Genomic DNA, 20,637 nt, shown 5'->3' on the forward strand with positions numbered 1-20,637 from the left:
CACGCCGCTACGGTTTTGAGAAGATTGCATTTCAAGTTTTTAATCCTAGAGTCAGGGTTCGAGTGTTTCAAGTAGGTCGAGGATGCCTTTCTAGGCTTTGTTTTGTTTGTATTTTGATGGTCTCGAGATGATGTTTTCAAATACTTTATTACATTTTTGTAGCTTTTGATGTGTTTGGTTTGATGTGGTCCCTCTGATTTTGTTTTGAATTTACATTTTCTTTCATGTATTTTTGAAAAATGATGAAGTTGATATTGTGTAGCATGTGTGGGTATTTGATTGTGTCTGCCAAGGTCACATGAAATCTATTATTTAATGTTAAAGGATGTGCTTTTTTATGCCTTTGTAGGCTTTGTTTTGTTTGCTTTTGGTGGTCTCGAGATGATGTTCCCTTTACTTCATTATATTTTTGTAGCTTTTAATGTGTTTGGTTTAATGTCGTCCCTCTGATTTTGTTTTGAATTTACTGTTTCTTTCATGTATTTTTGAAGGATGATTGATGAAGTTGATATTGTGTTCAACTATGGGGGTAGTTGGGTCATTTCACCTGAGTTGGCATACACTAAGAAATTGATGCACTTTTGGCATAGTTTTGACCCTGAATTATTGAGTCATAAAGATATATGTGATGAGTTTACTTACAAGCTAGGACTTTCTCAGATTAAATAATTGATAGTCACTGGTCCCTCTGGTAAGTATTATATAGTAGATGGAGATGATGGAATTAGGGTCATCCTGAGCCTATTGTATGAGAAATTTAAAGTTGTCAACTTCTTTGTTGTGGAGGAGGGTGAGCTCACAGTCTTTGCTCAACCTATCACACAACATACTGAAACATTTTCTACTGTTGTTGAGGTTGGTACAGACTGTGAACACAATATTGGTTCTGATTGTGAATGGGATCTTTTTGAGGGTGAGGAATATGATAATGAGTGGATGGAGGCTATTAGAAAGTAAAAGAGAAGAGTAGTAGGTGATAGGTTGAAAAACTACAAAAAATTATAAGTTGGAATGTCATTTAAGGATATGAAAGAAGGTAGAGAGGTTGTGAATTTTTATGCATTAGCTAACAAAAGGGATTTGACTATAATTAAGTGTGACTCAAAGAGAACTAGGTATGGTTGTGAAGAGGGGTGTCCCTTTAGGTGTTTGATTTCAAGAGATGGTAAGACTGAAGGATTTAAGATAAAGACTCCCATCAATAAACACACATGTGAAGATGCCTTTTTTTAATCCTAGAGCTGATTCAGCCACATTAACTCAATACTTCAAGAACAAGCTTCAAAATAATCCCAAGTAAGAGCAGAACTTAAAAATAATTTTAAGTTGAATGTGTCTAAATCAATGATTAAAAGGACTAAGTGTATGATTCTTGAAAAGTTGGAAGGTAGTTATATAAATGACTACAACAAGCTTGAGGCTTATGCCCAAGAGATTAAACAGTCTAATCCAGGAAGTGATGTTTTGATAAATATCTCCAAGGATGTCCTAGCTGAAGGAAAAGGAAAGTTTTTGAGGATGTACATGTGTTTTGATGCTCTAAAAAAAGGCTGGAAATCTGATTTGAGGCCATTAATTGGAATTGATGGTACATTCTTGAAAGGTAGATGTAAGGGCATGTTGTTGGTTGCACTAGGACAAGATTCTATGAACAATTTCTTTCCACTAGCATAGGCAATAGTGGACAAAGAAACAAGCAGGTGCTGGTTCATTGAGTTATTGAAGGGGTCTTTGAACCTTAAATATGGTACAGGAATCACATTCATTTCAGATATGCAAAAAGTATGATTTTCAGCTTTTACTTTCAGATTCTCATATTTTAATTTCATGTTTCTCATTATTTTATTTCACTATTACAGGAATTATTAGATGTTATTGAAAAAGGTATTGCCTGAAGCTCAGCATAGGTATTGTGTGAGACATATTGAGAGTAACTGGTGCAAAAAGTGGAGGAGTGGTCAAATGAGAAAGCTTATGTAGTGGTGTGCATAGAGACATATGATGAAGAGTTCAAGGACCAGTTGAATAAATTAGGATTGTTATCAACAGATGCTACAAGAAATTTGGTGAAATATCCACCAAAGGCATGGTGTAGAGCTTATTTTGATACTCAGTGTAAAAACATGATGGTTGATAACAATTTCACTGAGTCATTCAATGCATGGATCCTTGAGGCTAAAGGAAAGCCTATAATCAAGATGTTAGAAGACATAATAGTAAAAGTGATGGGATTGCTAAGGAAAAATAAAAATAAGTTGAGGACTTGGGTTGCTGATTTTAGTTCAATTTGCATGAAGTTGTACCTTGAATTTAGGACCATAGCACATCATTGTAAGGTGGAATTCAATGGAGATTGGGGCTATGAAGTGTCTGATGGAGAAGATAGACACACTGTCAATCTTGAGCAAAAAAAATGTACTTATTTATCAGGTATTCCCTACCCTCATGCCATTAAAGCATTGACACACAAAAACGTTGATCCCAAAACTGAAATTCATTGGTGGTATAGCAAGGAGGCTTACATACTAACCTATAAACAGAAGATGCAGCCTGTAAGAGGTCAAATGTTCTGAAAGGTTAATACTTCAAATGGAATGTTGCCTCCTGATGTTGTGAAACAAGTTGGCAGACCTAAAGTGAAGAGGAATAGAGAACCAGATGAAGCAAGCAAAAAAAAGGTGAGTGGTCCCAATCCAGAAAGGGCACTCAAATGACATGTAGTAACTGTGGTGAACCAAACAACAATAAAAAGGGTTGTTACAAGGTAAGCTACAAAATACTTATTGACAATATTCCTTTTTTCTTACTTTTTCTTATTGTAAGTTCATTAAAAATATACTTATTGATTGCAATTTTTTGATAGGAAAAATCTGCTGAAAATAATGCATATTCAAGGAAAGGATTGACTGGCACCAGTTCATAATCAAGAACAATGGAAAGTGAATATGAGACTGAGACTGGTACACAAGAGTCTACTTTTCAACCACAAGCTGCAACACAAGAGTTTGAACCATATGGCTCTGATGTTGGAAATGAAGAAGACCCACCCCTAAAATCAATGGTGATTTGTGAATCAAATTTACGTACTGAGAAGTTGAAGACAAGAATTGTTTCAACTAGTACAAGAAAAATTCAATTTACTAGAATCACACTGGTGCCTCAGTGCCAATTAATCTACCTTATTCTCCAGTCAAAACAACATGAAAGGGAAAAGAAGCCGTCCCTTCCGGACATGTGCAAATGGTGGCAAAAAAGAAAAGGATCAAGATGATGGGGTTAAGGAAAGAGGAGAACCAGTACTCGATGATGATTTCTAGTAATTTATTTTCTATGTTAGTTTTTATCTTAATCCTCTGATAATTAACCACAGTTGATTGACAAACAATATAGCTTGTAGTAATTTTTTGGTGGCTAGCTCATTTAGCATATGAGGATTAAATTAGGTGAAACTTTCATTGACACCTTCTTTTCAATGATGTTGATATGCATAAGCAAATGATTTCCAGTTCTACATTCTTACTTCAAGTCTTTAACTTGTCACCACAAGAAAAAATATAAAAGACAACAGAAAAATTAACGAGACATGTAAAAGCATTAATCAAAAGATATTCATTCACTCCTAGCCTTGTCTTATAATCAATTTTCAGTTCTCCTTCCTTAATCTAACATATCAAGTTTGGTAATGTAAAGGAGCCAGAGGTTATGAAATTGACAAATCATAACTAAATCAAAATATGAACTAGAATTCCAAAGTCATCAACCACATCACATATGTTTAATATTTTCTAAGTTAAACATTACAAAATAGAAATGACAAAAGTTAGAAATTCCTAGTTCATCATCCAAAATGTGATGAATCTTGCAAAAACATACCAGGACATAGCTAACACAATCCACATTTTACAAACTTTCTTCTTACATTTTTGTTTTCCATCCCTACTATGCACCAAAGACTTATCGGCAACAACCTCTTCATTATCGACAACTTTTTCACTATTGAAAACACTAATTTCATCTAGACGTTCACAATTTTCTTCAATATCAGATGCCAAATACTTTTCAAGATCAGCAATCCTTGTCTCCAAAGCTTTCTTTTCACGATGAAGATTATCATTTTCCATCTTTAAATTGTGGATGAGATTTGCAACTCTAGGATGGAGTGGATCATCAATCCATTTCCAGAAATCACATTTAAAACCCTGCACAAAATATGAACTTGAAATTAATGGTGGTCGAAAATTTTAAAATCAATGAAATTGTATGATAAATTTACATTAGGCTTAGAACACCTATAAAAGCATCTTCCAGCATTCGTTGGAGTAAAAGCCATGAAAATCCTCGTTGCAATACCACAATGACAATTCATCCTCGACCTACGTGAAACACTCGAACCCTGACTCATTTTTTAAAAACTTGAAATGCAATGTTTGGGAGTAATCTTCTCAAAATCCTAGCGGCGTGAACTTCTCATTACTTCTTCTCAGAAATGCAGCAGCGTAGAAGAAGAAAGTGGAGAGGAAAAGACCCATTTAGGGATTTTGAAGAAAATAGGCATAAAAAGTTTTTTTTGGGGTCGGGTGGATCAATTTTTTTTGGGTCGGATTAATTAATATAAATGTCATGTGTCAATTAAATGATGATTTTGCAATTACACGTGTAATATAAAAAAAAATCCAACAAAACAACTAACGCTGAAAGGGGTATATATGCGCCCAAATGTAGACGGTGAGGGGATGAGTGAGCTAAACTTCAAACGGAGGGTATATCTAGACATTTTCGATAAGTTCAGGACATATTTGATCCTTTTCTCTTCTTTTTATACAATAAATTTTATCTTTTTTTATATTAACTAAATTTGAAAAAAGACTAACCGTTCAAAGTGCGGTCAAGTTAACTAGTGTATGTAAATAATAAATGGTAAAATTAACAAGTTTGAAGTTCGATTCCATTTCAATTATAGATGGAAGCTAAAAACTATTCTAAAAATGTAAATGCTCAAAATATTACGTCCTATAATTAAATTAATATAACTTTAATAATTTAATACTTAACAAATTTAAAATTTGATTAAACCTCAATTATAAATGTATTAGTGAATTTATTGTAAGATTTAATTTCAATCATAAATTGATTACTGAAATCTAGTACAAGAAAGTAAATAAAGATATCACCTTTTAAAAGAAAAAAATTAAAGTATATATTTTTACTGTGGTATTTTGATTTAAATATTTTTAGATCTTTATTAATGCATTTTATGGTAAAATCTCGATAAAGTAATAATTTCGTTAAATGAATATTTTTTTTCGGTCTCAAACATATGCATTTATAGAGGTTTTATTGTACCTTCGAACACTTGTGTCAAATTTCAAACAGTCAAAGCAGTTACAAATATAGTAAATATAATATAATCTAGTCTAGATATAATAAATGTTATGTGCAAAACACATACACAACAAGCACACCTATACTATTTTGGGTTTAACCCAAACGGTAACGTTTGGATACTGGGATGCATGCTTTTGTTGTTCCATTTGTCTGAATAGTTAATACACGTAATAAACATGCCGATAACACATGACTCCTCTCCTCTGTGATATAAAAGGGCTTTGTATGGTGTATTATGTGTGTTCAATTTTCAATTTTCGTTATTTATTTAACCTTCTTCTCTAAAGAACCTTCGAATTTATCGCTCTCTATACATATATACAGATTAGATTTGATGATCAATTGAATTGGGTCTGATTGGTAAAAAGAATGTCAATTCACTTCAAATTCAGGAGCTGTAAAAACTTCGATTCTGTTGATATAGACGATCAGCCCTATATCTCTTTGCGGGAACTGAGGTGGAAGATCGCCCGCCAAAAGAAACTCAACATTGGTCAGGATGTCGATGTCATTTTCTTCGATGCCCTCTCTGAACAAGGTCCTTCACTTCTTTTGATTTTACTAGTCTTAGGAACGTGCGTTCCACGTTTATCTTAAAATACTTAATAGAAATTTTGTATTGCAAATGGTATAACATAACTCATAAGTTGAGGTTAGAAAATCTTACAAATCGATACATACATTGAATCGCATGATGATCAGCATAAATGTGGTTAGAAATCATAGAATCTTGATTCGACTCAAGTAAATGAATATTTAAAAAGTAAAAAAAAAAAAAGAGAGAGGGGGGATGAGAAGTTCCTTAGATTGAAGATGATGAAAAAGAAAACTCATGAATTTGTGAACATTTTAACCAAATGAAATAGTAGAAAAAGCTTATTTACAAGGAGATGTTAAACATAATAGAAAAGACTTAATTTATTATTAGATGTTAGGAGTAATAAAAAAGACCCAAATTAATATGAAATATAAAAAAAATTAAAGAAAAAAGATCAAGACAATGAACAATTTATAGGTTGAATGTGTAACCGAAAGAGAGAAGACATACCTTAGTGAAGATCTTTTTTTTTTAGAATAAAAATGATAGTACTCATTCTTCTTTAATAAGCGATTCAACATATCACATCCATTATCTGAAAAATAACCGAAATGCTCCACAAAATGAGTTTTTTATGTCTACCAATTTATTTGACAAAGAACTAAACGTCTATTAAGAAGTCAGATGGTCAAGTGAGCAGTCAATTATTATTATGGACAATTAATATACCTTCATTTAATAATTTAATATCTAATTTATATGCATTAATAAACTAAACATTATGTGAATTTGGTTTGGATTTTAAAAGAAATATCACAAATTTCTAAAGGCAATTAGGTTATGTATTCTACGTGTATATCCACATTGGTAATGGAAGAGGCTTGCTACTAATTAGGATGAGGATAACGTAAAATTATTGCCATAACTAAAGAATATACCATGGATAATGTTTGCAATACTAATTAGTAATAACTAAAGGGACTTAAAATGTCATAACTAAGAAATTAAAATGCAGCTTAAATTTACTATTTAGTTAATAATAATAATAATAATAATAATAATAATAATATATTAATGATTTTATTTTAGTAACTCAATTTTATAAGGTTATTTTGGTATTTCAACTTTTAACTTTTTTTGTTCCCACTTTTAATAATACGAGAGTTAGTTAAATATTAACAGAAAATCCAAAATTAGATACTATGCCAGACTCTAATCCTTGTTTCTAGAATGGTCAAGTTTTCACAAAAAACTGATTGATTAAAGTAGCCACGCGGATCAAACAACAATCCAGAGGACGTTGATGTTATCAGAGCATTCACCTTCCACGAGTTCCACATTCATGGTGACTTTATTTAACTATTAGTTTATAGTTACGTGAGTTGTACGTGTGTCCCAATTTTGTTAATATATATTTTTTTAAATAATAAAATAATATTAAACATGTGTGATGAGTAATTATAAATTTGAAGAAAGAGAGTACAAGCTGAATTTCATAAATAATTAGCCTATTGAAATGACTTGATTATTCAGTATAAAATATTAGAGATTGTCTAAACTTGCAAAGTTGAACAATTAAATTTTGTTATATAGGTCCAATGTGTAATTAGATAATAAATATGTGGCTATTTATACAACTACAACATGCATCTAATATATCACCAAACACAGCTATAAGAGCAAATTTACCAGGATACACTATTTTGTAGAAGATAATTTAATTTCACTCTTGAAACTTTTTATCAGACAAATCTTTTAACTTTGATTATCCTTTAACATTGTTAGATTTCTTTCACCTAGAGATAAATTTTTTAAAATGAAGTCAAATGAGATTAGAAGTAGAAAAAATGATTTAGTATCTATTGTACATAATGTTGTATTATTTGAAAGAAATTAAAAGTTTTATCCGTTCATGCCTAGACTTACATGACAAAATATGAGTTGTAACTACATATATCTCTAAATACATCAAATCTAAAATCTTACCCAAAATTAAGCACAAACATACTAAATATAATGATATTAAATAATTTCATAAAGCTATCACCATAAACATGCATTTCATACTACCATAACATACAATTAAAGAGCAATTATTTTATATGAAAGAAAAATGAATCTCAACCTCAATATCATATTCTGCCTATTCTAGGAGGAAAAAATAATATCTTATTCTTGTGTGAATATGTCATATTTCTGTGATTGTTGTGATGAAGTTGCGAGTGTGATGGGATAGAGCCTAATGCCCCTATTTATTCACTTTTTTGTAACCGAAAATTTATGTATGGATCTATGTTAAATGTGAGTCATTATCTATAATTAATAGTCAAGTTTTTATTTTTTAAACCCAGGAGCTGAAAAGTCTACTAAGTAATTGATATCATAGCCATTATTTAGCATTCAATAAGAATACATTAAAAACATACACTCGTCAAGTGATTTTTTCTCCTAAGCTATTATTTAGCTATTATTGTATTTAAAGTAAACAATGCATCATCAACATACTAATCTGCAAAGTGATACTGTTGAGATCATTGATAGAAATTAAAATAAAAAATGATTTGTAATTAATTTAGCTGAATATTTGTAATAATAATTTTATTTTAAGGGCAAAATGGTAATTCAACTTTACACTTTGGAGCTTCCCATTTTTAATAATACATGATATATGACATGATTCCTTCTGTTTGTGTTTTGGTTTTACTCCTACTCCTTCTATTACCATTTTATGTGCACCAATTGCTTCTGGCGAACCTACACATATGTAAGTGTCTATATATAGGCGGAATCCATCGGTGGCCCTCTAAAGTTGGCACCAACTTTCACTTAGACACCTCAACTAAACTTTGTTCATTTTAGACACCTCAAGTAAGATTCTGATGTGTCATTCTGACACTTTTTTTACAACCACCCAAATATCTAAAGTGTGTGTAATACAATTGCCGATGATGTGTCAAAGTGACCAATTAAATGAAGACACATGACATATATATCAAAAATAATTTTAAAATAATGACTTTTGAGTAGAAAAAAAAGTGGGTCATTAACTTGATGACATGTGACATTTTTTACCCAAATAATAATTAAAAAAATGGGTCCACGATTCTTAACGGCACCCTTGCACATGACTTCTCCTTTTTTGGCTTGAGAATTGGAAATCTCATTTCTTCAAGTTTCTATGTTTTGCCCTTTGCAATGGTTGTAACTTTACGGCATTTGCAAGATAATAGCAGCTGAATCCCAGGTCAAAGAATGAAGCTTTCTTGGCGAATCGCGGTTTTCTACAACTTTCTTTGCTCTTTTGCATCTGGGTCATATTCTATTGAGAATTTTAATCAAGCATAAGACTTTTCCACAAATTTTGTACATACCCTTTTAAAAAATCAGTTACTAATTAACAATAGAAGGAAAACAAGAACTAGATCAAGACAATGACAATGAGATTACAAAATCAAGGTCCAAAGTTATGAAGTAAAACATCTAGAAAATGGAGAAGAAGAAGAACAAGAAAAAAAATAAAAATAAAAATATATTTTTAAAAAAAACGGTCTTCACACGCTCAAAATGGGTGCAGCACACGCAATGTGCCAAGTCAGTACAAAGTGTCAAAATGACACATCGGAACCTTACTTGAGGTGTCTAAAATGAACAAAACTTAGTTGAGGTGTCTAAGTGAAAGTTGGTGCCAACTTTAGTATATATGTTTCTCAAGTTATTATTAATTCACAGTTACATATATCTATGTATAGGTAGTGCTATTTTAATGTTGAAATGTATATTTATTAATTCACAGTTACACATATCTATGTATAGGTGTTATTTTAATGTTGAAATGTATTTTTAATGTGTGTGATAAATAGATAGAACAAGGCCCTTCACTTCTTTTGATTTTATTTCTTCTAGTTGTGTTTTAGTTTTACTCCTACGCCTTCTTTTACCATTTTATGTGTGCCGGTTGCTTCTGGCGAACGTACACATATGTAAGTGTCTGTGTATATGTTTCTCAAGTTTTTATTAATTAACAGTTACATATATCTATGTATAGGTAGTGTTATTTTAATGTTGAAATGTATTTTAAATGTGTGTGATAGATAGATAGATTTAATAGATAGATTAATTAGATAGATAGATTGATTGATTAAATAGATAGATAGATAAATAGATTGGATAGATAGATAGATTGATTGAAATTAGTGACTTTATAATTTTCCTATGCTGATCAGAGTAACATATATCTCTGCATTCCTATAAATATGTTTTCATGTGTGTTTTCTATCTTATAATCCATTGGAATTTACACAAAGTCTAAAATTTATCTTAATTCGGGCTTCATTTCTTGTATTTGTTTTGCAGAGTATAAAGATGAAAATTTTCAAATTGCTAGTGGTTCAAATATAATTGTCAAGAGAGTTCCTATTGGAACGATTCCTTCAATTGTTAAGTGAGTTCTCACTACTTGCAAATGCAAATTCCTTTCGAGGACTTCTACTATTGTATGTCTTATTAAAGTGCGATTGTGAAGTATTTGTCTTGAATGCTTAGTCTTCGTGCATAGGCCTGTTTATTGTTGGAGTCCCAGCTTGCCGAAGTGTAGTTGAACTTATATGTAGTATTTATTAGATTGAAGCTAAGTTGGTGATGCTTTTGAATATTCTACCTGATATGGAAATTCTATTTTCAGTCTCACATAAATAGGTATAAACTGAAGTTTTTCCTGGTGTTCACTACCTATCTGACAAGATATTCCATTTGCTATCCTTTTGTATGATAAGGTTCTTCTTTGACCCTACTCACTGAATAGGTTCTGTCTTGTGTGGAATGTTTATGGTGTCGGTCATGATTCTTATGCTTCCCAGAACAATGTGTTTGTCTAGATACTGAGGTGCTTTTATAATGATATGTCATTTAAGTTTGTTTCTGCTTTCTGAACTCTCTCATATGATTTGAAACAGTAACAGGCCACCTATTGGTACCATGAAGGATTTAGGGTTGAAAGATGTTGATCGTATTAATCATGTGGTAAGTGTGGTTACCATTTTTACTTGTCGCACTCATGCTATCTGTTCCTTTTTTCCCTTGTAGATAGTCACTTGGAAACCCAAAACTTGTTGTGCACGAGTTGTCTAATATACTGTATATATTACAGGATAGGCAAATCAATGAGTTTCATGACTTTGGGGCTGACATTTGTCCGGTGGCTGAGGGAATTTTTCCCAACATTGATGTAGGATTTAGTCATAAGAACTGCTGGGATTTTGAGAAAGAGAACCTTGCAGGTCCAAGGTATATTATTTCTGACTTTCTTTATTAATTTGGAGTAAGTTTCTCATCAGCAAAAAGAGTACACCTCTGGTTCATAGAGTAACATTAGTAAAGATTAGCCACCTCCCTAATCCACCACCAGGAAAATGTTGTTTAAAATAAAATAGAAGCAACTTGGAAAACTACTGCTACACATATATGTTTTTGTGTACTATTTCAGCCACGCTGCACAAGTAACTGCTGGTCAGTGGATTACTTATGAATTTCGTACAAATATATACACTTTGTTAAATTTATGCTTTTTTGTTGGTTCCAGCAGCAGAATGATAATTTTACCAATGCTTTAAGATCTTGATAATTACCGAAAGATATGATTAATATTTTGGGTTAATCAAGCTGAGTGACCAAATAGAATATTGTATTTTTATCTTATATTAGGCAGCTTGTATAAGCTGAATGTTTTTCTTGGAGGCCATTTGAACATTGGAGAGGATAGGGATGGGAGCAGTTTAATTGAAGCCCCAGGCATGCCAAAGAGGAACAGTTTGCTCCTCAATATTTGGCATATATAATTTTGTGTGCTAGCTCCTCTTTTATAAATATCTTTATTGGACTAAGGAAAGTAAGGTGAAAAAAAGTAAAAAGTAAAAAGTAAAAAAGAGATTAGCTTACTACTTTCTTCCTCAAAACTTCATAGATACCTATGTATGACTCGAGTCAAGTCTTATGACCAACAAGTGCAAACTTTTGATACCAGTTGGTGTTTCTTGATGAAAAATTTGACTTACAAAAAGATTACTCTTGCCCACTTTATTGACGTATGGCCCTGAAATTATTCCAAAGTGTATTCCTCCTAGTACTATTTTTGAAAAATATTCTTCCCATGATTCATTATTCTCTAGAAAAGGCGGATTGTGTTTCACACTTTTGAAAATGGTAAAATAGTGATTGAGGCACTATATTTGGTGATCCTAATCATTGCCTTTCTATATATTGTCTGATTATCAATTTCTGTGTGCCTCAAGTTTCCGAAAAAGAAATTATAAATTTTATGAATCTATTCTCGGTAGCTGTACTGTTCAATGCATTTGAATTTCCCTTATTGTGTGAACCCAAAAAAGAGTTGGTTAGAGTTCAAACTTGATGTCGTAAAACTAACATGTCTAGTAAAATGTTAAAAGAGTGTATACTAGTATAAAACCAACAGAACCATATCTCCTTAAGTTTTATTTTTAGACAAAAGAAGGTACAACTTCATATTCCATGAAAGGAAGCGTTTTACATGTTAGGTAATGGCTCATTCAAGATTATTAACCTTCTCTTTTGGTAAGCAAGTTAGATTTTATTGCACCCCAAATGATTCCTCTAGTATAGAAAATGTGTACAAATATCAGTTGTAAGAGAGAATCCTAATCTGAGAGTGGCACCTGGACAGCCCCATGTGGAGGAGACCTTCCTTTTTTAGATGAGTAACAATCATAGAATGGCTTGAGAATGAGGTCCCTGTTTATCCTCTTCCTTCATCCGTCTCAATATTTTCGAGTCTTCATTATAAGAAGTGCTTGGTAATTGCTGAAGTTCTCCAATCTCCCAATAATACGTCAAAACAAGGAAAAATCTAAACTAAACAAAAATGGTCGTGTGGAAATGGCTATGTGTGGTCCATGTATGAAGAATGTGAGTCTCTGATGCTGGTCAAACACAGTCAACCTATGGTTAACCCTGTAGTCAAATTTGGTCAACGCTGGTCTGCGGTTTTCTAAATTGATGTATGCCCATGGTCTATATGTCATCATGTTCCCCTCTCTCTATTTTCTTCTCCTGAATCTAAAGTTCTTAGTTCGTGCTTTGAGGACCTACATATCTAATAGTTCAGTTGCAATGCTTCTGTCTTCATTTTTTTTTAACTCTCTTGCAATCTTGTCAATGGGACCATTCTAAAAAATGTTTGCATAAATACATGGTTGGTGTGACTAATGTGATACGTCCAGGTTTCAGTATCAAAAGCTTGATTCAAGAGGCTTAAATCAGGCTATCCAAAGAGGTTGGTCTTATTGTCGTGTATCTCTTGGAAGGTATTTTTTTATTTTCATTTGAAAAAAATTGGTTGAATGTTCGTCTAAGGTTCTAATCATTGCAAGATCCCAACGAAGTTACCTGGACCAAAAACTCCTGATGCGCCGACCTTGCAGAAGTATTGCATTCTCTACCTTCTATTTTAGCTACGGAGAAGGGCCTAAAATATTCCTCAATTATTTGAATTGGTACAAAATTACCATCCGTCCACCTTTCGGCTCTCAGATACCCCTGGTGTCAATCTTTTGGTTCAAAAATACCTTTATTTCTAACGGTCCACACTCATTAGGTGGATAGGAGGGCAACATTGTACCAAATTCCATAGTTTAAGGGTATTTTAGGTCATAATTCGTTAAAATAATTTGAAATTACTTAATATATGAGCTCTAGTAAGATTGACCTGATTTTAAATTTCATGGTAAAATCACTTTTCTCTCCTCTTCATTTCTTCTCTCTTAAACTTCTTCTAGGATATTGCCCATTATTTTAAATTTTAATTTTTTTTTAAACTTATGGCAAAATAGTTCAAGCCTGGAAACAGCCTCTGGCAGAAATGCAAGGTAAGACTGCGTACAATAGACCCTTGCGGTCGGGCCCTTCCCCGGACCCTGCGCATAGCGGGAGCTTTAGTGCACCGGGCTGCCCTTTTTTAAACTTATGGCAAAATAAGGGAGAAAAAAAGAGGGAAAATAATGAGAACATTCATATAGAAATAATTAGTTCAATAGAAAATAATTTAATAGGATCTTTTTTTTGATGTACCCAAAATTCAAAATAAACGAATAAAAGGAATCTTTTCTCCTATCCCCACCCCTACCCCACCATCATAATAATATAAATTAAAAGAATATGAGCATGTAGGTTCATTTCAAGTTTGAGACTCTCAATCCTAATTAAGAATAGAGATTTTAAAAAATAAATAGAAATGGACAAGACAATTGGATAATTAATAGAAAATTTTATGTTGATAAAAAATAATAATCTTTTTTAATTAGATGGACATTTAGACGCGAATATTAGATGTATCCCCAATTATGAGTTGGGTTATAATAAATTAAGTATTAATTTAAAATAGGCCAATAGAAAAATATCATGAAATAAATAATTTTTTGACTATTATTTTCAAGTATATCAAGTCAAAATATGAATTATATATGATTTATGTTATTTATTTGAGAAGGGTTTAAATTTGACCAATCAGATTAGGAAACATAGTAAATAAATATTTAATAATTTTATTTTAGGAAATCAGTTAAAAATGATGGTAAATATGAGCCAAAGGGTTAACATCGAGGGTATTTTTGAGCTAAAAGGTTGATACCAAAGATATTTGGAAATCGAAAGGTGAATTGAGGATAGTTTTGTATCAATTCAAATAGTTAACTGTCATTTTAGACCTTCTCCATTTTAGTTATATCTTTTAGCCCATAAGCATGCTCATGTTTATAGTCTTTTGGATGAAGGGTGATACGCTCCAATTTTCAAACTTTTCCAAATAATGTTTTGCCCGTTGAACTGAAATGCTCTCTCTGCAATACCTTCTTTAAGGATGCTGTGATGATACCTTGCTGCCAGCACAGTTTTTGTGAGAAATGTGAGTAGTGTATTCATTATTGAGCAATTTTGTCTGTTCATCTGTGCCTGCTTCCATTATGCATTTGTTTCTTTTGAAATACATGTGTCATGTGTATTATCTTCACTCCTTGCATTTGTATTACTTACCGAATCTCTTTTTTGAGCATAGTGTTCTTGGATAATATTGATTTGAGCATTGAGAATATACTTCTACCTTTTCTGGGTGAATGTATCTGCAGGCATTCGTCTGGCTCTTCTAGAAGATGCGAAGTGCCCAAAATGCCCTTCTAGCAGATATAGAGTGGAAGATCTGCTACCAAATTTATCTCTCAGGCGAGCAATTGAGCATTTTCTTGAATCCCAGATGGTTGCCGCTGAGTCAGAAAAGGCTTTACGCAGATATGTTCCAGGTGAAATTGATTGCAACATGAGAATTGTGAATCTTGAATCGAGACTGATAGTGAATGAGCTGTGACTGACCTGTTTCTCGATGCAGATGGTGAATCTGGCATTCACGTGAAGGATATTTCTTGTGCTGTAACTGTTGTGCAACGCGAACCAGAGATGCCTCATTCACCCTCAGCTACTGGAAAAGGATCTAATCAAGTTATGGCAGAATCTTTTTATGACTCAGTTGTTAGGAAAAAATCATTGTCTAGGATAATGCAACAGATAGATGGAGGAAGAGGTCGATATGCTAATCATTGGAATTTTCCAAGTGTACCTGATGACCCAGAAAATTGTCAGGGTGAAAGCAAGCCTCTTAATTTGCTTCATTCCCATGCTCAAGAGGAAGGTATTAGCTCATAACTGACCATTTTTCTTAGCTATTTCTTCTGCATATATCATCAGTGGAAAGTACTGGCATGTATTCTGGTGAAAGTACTGGCATGTATTCTGGTTTATCTGTTGGCTGAACCTCATTATGTTCTTCCTGGATACATGTCACTAGAATTCCTCTATGAGGGAAATTACTGATGAGATGCATTCATCAACAGTTCTTTTCTTCCTTTTTTCTTCGAAAGATAAAGTCATACGTGAGCTCTAAATGGAGTTACAAAACCTTGGCCCATAGCATACAGTTCAGTCAATTCACTGACTTTTAGAATCGTGGAACATTCAAATCGATGTAAAAGTAAATATCAGTAAATGAATGATGCTAAACTTTATATTCATCATTCATTTGCCCATTTTGTCCTTCAGTTTGAGGTGAAGAGGAAACTGATGTTTCTTTGGCTCTCTCTTTATTGGTGAACACCTCAATATCACTGTTTGCAACTGCCATCCATTTCCCCCCACCTCCCTATTAAAGGAAATGCAAAGTTAATTTTGGTTTGTGATCATTACTCAAGATACTTGATTTTCTTTTGCAATCAGTATCTTACATAGATTTGAATTTTAAGTTTATTGAACCCATTATCTATTCTTTTATCTTGTTATGTTGAGTAACTTTTTTGCCATGTTCTAGAGCATTGGATGTTTTAGGTTTTCGTCCTTGCCTTCTATGTTGTGACAAAAAATGTAAAAAGGAACTAAATACTGTTCAAATTGATTTTCTCTCGACTAAAACAAGCTGTATCACGGCTTGCTAAAAGGTTGAGATTTGTATTACTTTTTGCACTCCTCATATTTGCTTTGTCTACTGGGTTATTCAATTTTTATATAGTGGTTTTGATGTAGTTAACTACTCACTGATTATTTGATTGCAGTCAATTCTTCCATCAAGAAGAATAAAGGCCCGTGGTGTGATACAAGAGGTAGGATTTACTGCTTTTACTGGGTCTTTACATGTGCCACTGGCATTATGAATTTATTTCTGCAACTTTTGATATCTTAATTTTGGTTTTTGCTCGTTAATAACAAATCTTTTATGACAGATCAGAAAACATGTCTTAACGCAGGTGGGAACAAGAATTTTCTGCCTACTAGTAGAGTTAAAAAGGTACGACACAACTTTTGTCAGCATGCTTAGTACCATTTTATTATTTTTAGGGTAACCCCTGACATGCAACCTGGAATCCGGGCTAAATTACCCTTCTGTCTGGGGTATATTCAAGCAAAATATCTCTATATGGGTGTAAGCAATGTTTATTATTTACTGTGCATGTACATGTATTCAAACATATTAAAACCCTAAAGGCGCAGGACATTGAGATGCCTTGACGTGTAAATAATGTGATGAATCATCAGAAACATATGCAATAGTACTAAGGCGTCCATTATCATGTCCATGTCTTGAAACTTTGAGATGAACAACACCTTTATATGTCTGCATTCTTATGAACTTCATCTAAGTGCATAATATCTTTTGTTTGGTTTAGAGTACACATCACACATCTTTCCTCATTTCAGACTTTCACATAATCACATTTATAATTCTCCCTTTATTAGTCTTTCTTGAAAGAACCTCTCTTTGGCTGGATAACTTTAACTTAATTATGTTTTTTTGCTTAAGTCAAAAAAAAGAAGAAGCATTACCTTCTTATTACTGATTTGTGGATCCTTTGGGGTTTGAAACTAGTTTGTATTAGATACATTGTTCCCAATATCCTGGATATGTTGGAGTTAATACAACAATTTTGGTCTATGTGATCAATGATAGCAAGATAGATAGCAAGAGAAAGATATACGATCATTATGTACTGAGTGGGAAAGAAAAATTATAAGTATTTACTTAGCCATGTTGCTTATGGTGTTGGGCCTATACGCATAAACTGATGGTAGTTTTTGGTTCTTAGGACTGTAATTGTTACGTGTGTGGTTCTCCTGACCATCTCATCAGAGACTGTCCTCTTGCCTCCAATCCAAATCCAATGCTTCAAACAGGTAGACCATTTGTTTCGTTAATTCACTTTGTAGGCAGAGCGATATGTGTAATGGTTTTGCTTTGGATGTGCTTGAATCAGGAAACCTCATGCTTACGGGAGGATTTCCAGCCTATCCATCACCTTACTGGAATAACAATACCTATTCCACATTAAGGCCATTGGAAGATATGTATGGTAATGCTGGAAATGCTCCATTTAATGCTTCTATGGTTTCTCCAACACCTTACATTCACCCTTATATGCAATCTATGCATGCTGGCATGCCTTTACGTGGGTAAGTCAGTTCTTCATTTGATTAGCCTTTGCAACCCAAAGATTGCTCGACGCCATTTATTTATAGATGGGTGTCCTTTATCATTTAAAATTCATATTGATGCAAATGAATTTGTGACCTTGGAAACATCTCGCAGAGAAATCATGAGAATGGGTGGTATGGCACTTCCAGCTGGAAACAGAGATGATCTACCATTGAACCAATATGAGTACATGGGCCTCCAGCTTGCTGAAGATAAAAGGAGAATTCAGAATGAAAAAATGGGAAGGTAATTTTAGCTGCATAATCAATAGTAGAATGTAATCGACACAGGTTTATTTGTTCTCGCAATATCTAAAACAGGAAATAGTCTTCCAAATCTTATCTCGCATTTATTGCTATTGGATGTTAGCTTGATGTAATGCATTATTTGGAGTGGATGTGATTCGGTTAGTCATTTTTAGCTAAATGTTTAAATTAGTCCCTCCGGCCTCTCCTTTTCTATCCTCTCAAATTCTGAATTATCATATTCGTAAATAGTTCCTGATTTATCTTAGCATGCATACTTTTCCTTTTGTCTGAGCACTCAAACACTGAGTGCAAGAAACAATGGGATCATCTGAACATAGTGCAAGCAACAATGGGATCATCACACCAAATATGTTTCGTGAACATCGTTTCTTTGTACTTTTACGTGTAAATTGTTTTATGCAATTGCTGAATTCAAGATTACCATGGAATATCTATTAAAGTCAATATCTCTCTCCTTTGTTTGCTCTTAAGTATCTGCCTTGTTTTTGCTGATCATGGCTCCAGTTATTGATTTGTCTTCTTGTCAGATGCCAGATTTTGAGTTAAAGCAGGCTTGACAGAGGGTAAATATATGATTTTTCAAAATTGCAACTTTTTCCAAATTCGGTTTTTGATCCTTGACAAACTTAACTCCACATTTGAGTGTTATAGAATATTGAATTCATTGACATCTGTCCTCGTGTCTAAACCACCAAGTTTTTTACTCTTGATGCTTTCTAGCTGAAGTAAAAAAGGTGCATTTCTTTTCCTTCAAAGTATGGTTTTACAGGGTTCTCCTTTACCACTTTAATATCTGTCCAAGTACTTTAGTGCTTTCCCTGTAACACTCAATATTTTTGGCACAACATATTGTATGCTAGATAATTATTCATTCTTCCTTTGAAGAACTTTGTTTATTTCCTTTGTCCTTCTCTGGAATAAGGTAAGAATTTAGAACACAACATTAGTGAGTTTCATTTCAGCACTTGTCATATTTCTTTTGCCTTATCCTGCCTCCACCTTCTCATCCTTGTATAATTTTCTTCTAGTTTACTTTCTTTTTCATGTAGCTGTAGTCTGATTAAACTATGATTTTAATTAAACTACCATTGTACAGAGGGCAATATTGTCAAGCTGAGTCTAACTTTAAGGAGCTTTTCCCAAAAACTGATCGAGAAGTGACAGGAAAGTTCCACAAGGAGAGGGAACCATGTACAAGTTGTTCTGATGATAGCTTTGCTCGCAAAACACACAGAAAGCACCTCCATGTTGAGAAAAGAAGGGAGAAAAGTCGTCATTCCTCATCTGCTGGCAGAGACAAAGTGACTCGTCACTCTGACAGGTCTAATGATGGTTTTCCTAGTAGTTCTGATAGGCGTAGGAGAGAAAGTCATCAACACCATAGTCGGGACTCAAGAAAGCGCCATGAATGTGATTTCACTTTGGATCACTATCAAGTCTCTGATCGTAAACGTGGAGTTAATTGTCATGAAAGAGACTCTCATCATAAACATCTCTCAAGTTCTGCACTAGAACCTACTTCACTTGTGCATCAGACGGCACGATCCAAAGAGAGGAGGGGTTTTGGGCATGACACAAAGCACTGCAGGCACCATGCAAGACACCCCACCGATGAGGCATGTGACAACAAGAAACGGACGAGTAGCGGCTCTTATGAAGATTGCTGAGACGGTTATCATTACAAGCGAAGAAGAGTTCATTGAGAGTAATGAAGGTGAACTTGTAAATGAAGTTGCGCATACATCACTGTAGGTGAATAATCAGCTTCCTGTTTCCTTTTGTATCAGCTTGGCCTTGTTGTAGCTTTGGTAAATGGTCTTTTATATCCTTATAGACGATGGAAATATTTCTAGATCTGTGCAACTTATCAAATACATTGGTATTTTAGGATCTAATTTGCAATATCCGTTGGCTTTGTTGGTACAAATCTGTATAGTGGTTGGCTTTTGGAAAGAAACATCATGATTAATTATAGAGCTTATAAGTTGTTTTCAGATTTTTTGACTGACCAACTTAAAACTATTTTATTTTTTAAAATAAGCTCAAAAAAATAATTAATTATATTTGGCTTAACTTATCTAAAACAACTTATAAGTCTAATTTCAACCCCTTTCATTGGTACAAGTTCCTCTTCAAGTCCTATTCACTTAATTTGGAACGCCTATTATTTCCGTGTAGCTGCCAACTAGATTGATCAACAAAGAAAATGATAATTAGCAAGATACTCTTCAAAATAAACTAAAAATAGTATGCTAACATAAATTACAATAAACTTAGTATAAACTACAAAATTTTCATACATTTGGGGACTAATTACATCGTATATTAGAAGTTTCTCCAATTACAAAAATTTCAAATTTTTTATTGCTCTCGGATACATTTATTGGTTGTCCTATACATTGCAAAGT

The 20,637-nt window shown here is 33.2% G+C and overlaps 2 pseudogenes; both read left to right on the forward strand.

The window, feature by feature from the left end:
- Window positions 1–1,344: 1,344 nt before the first annotated feature.
- On the forward strand, window positions 1,345–3,204 carry LOC129890567 (uncharacterized; annotated as a pseudogene).
- Window positions 3,205–5,705: 2,501 nt separating this feature from the next.
- Window positions 5,706–19,932, forward strand: LOC129890569 (E3 ubiquitin ligase PQT3-like; annotated as a pseudogene).
- The last annotated feature ends 705 nt before the right edge of the window (window positions 19,933–20,637 follow it).

This window comes from Solanum dulcamara, chromosome 5, assembly GCF_947179165.1.
Source record: "Solanum dulcamara chromosome 5, daSolDulc1.2, whole genome shotgun sequence".
NCBI classification, from domain to species: domain Eukaryota; kingdom Viridiplantae; phylum Streptophyta; class Magnoliopsida; order Solanales; family Solanaceae; genus Solanum; species Solanum dulcamara.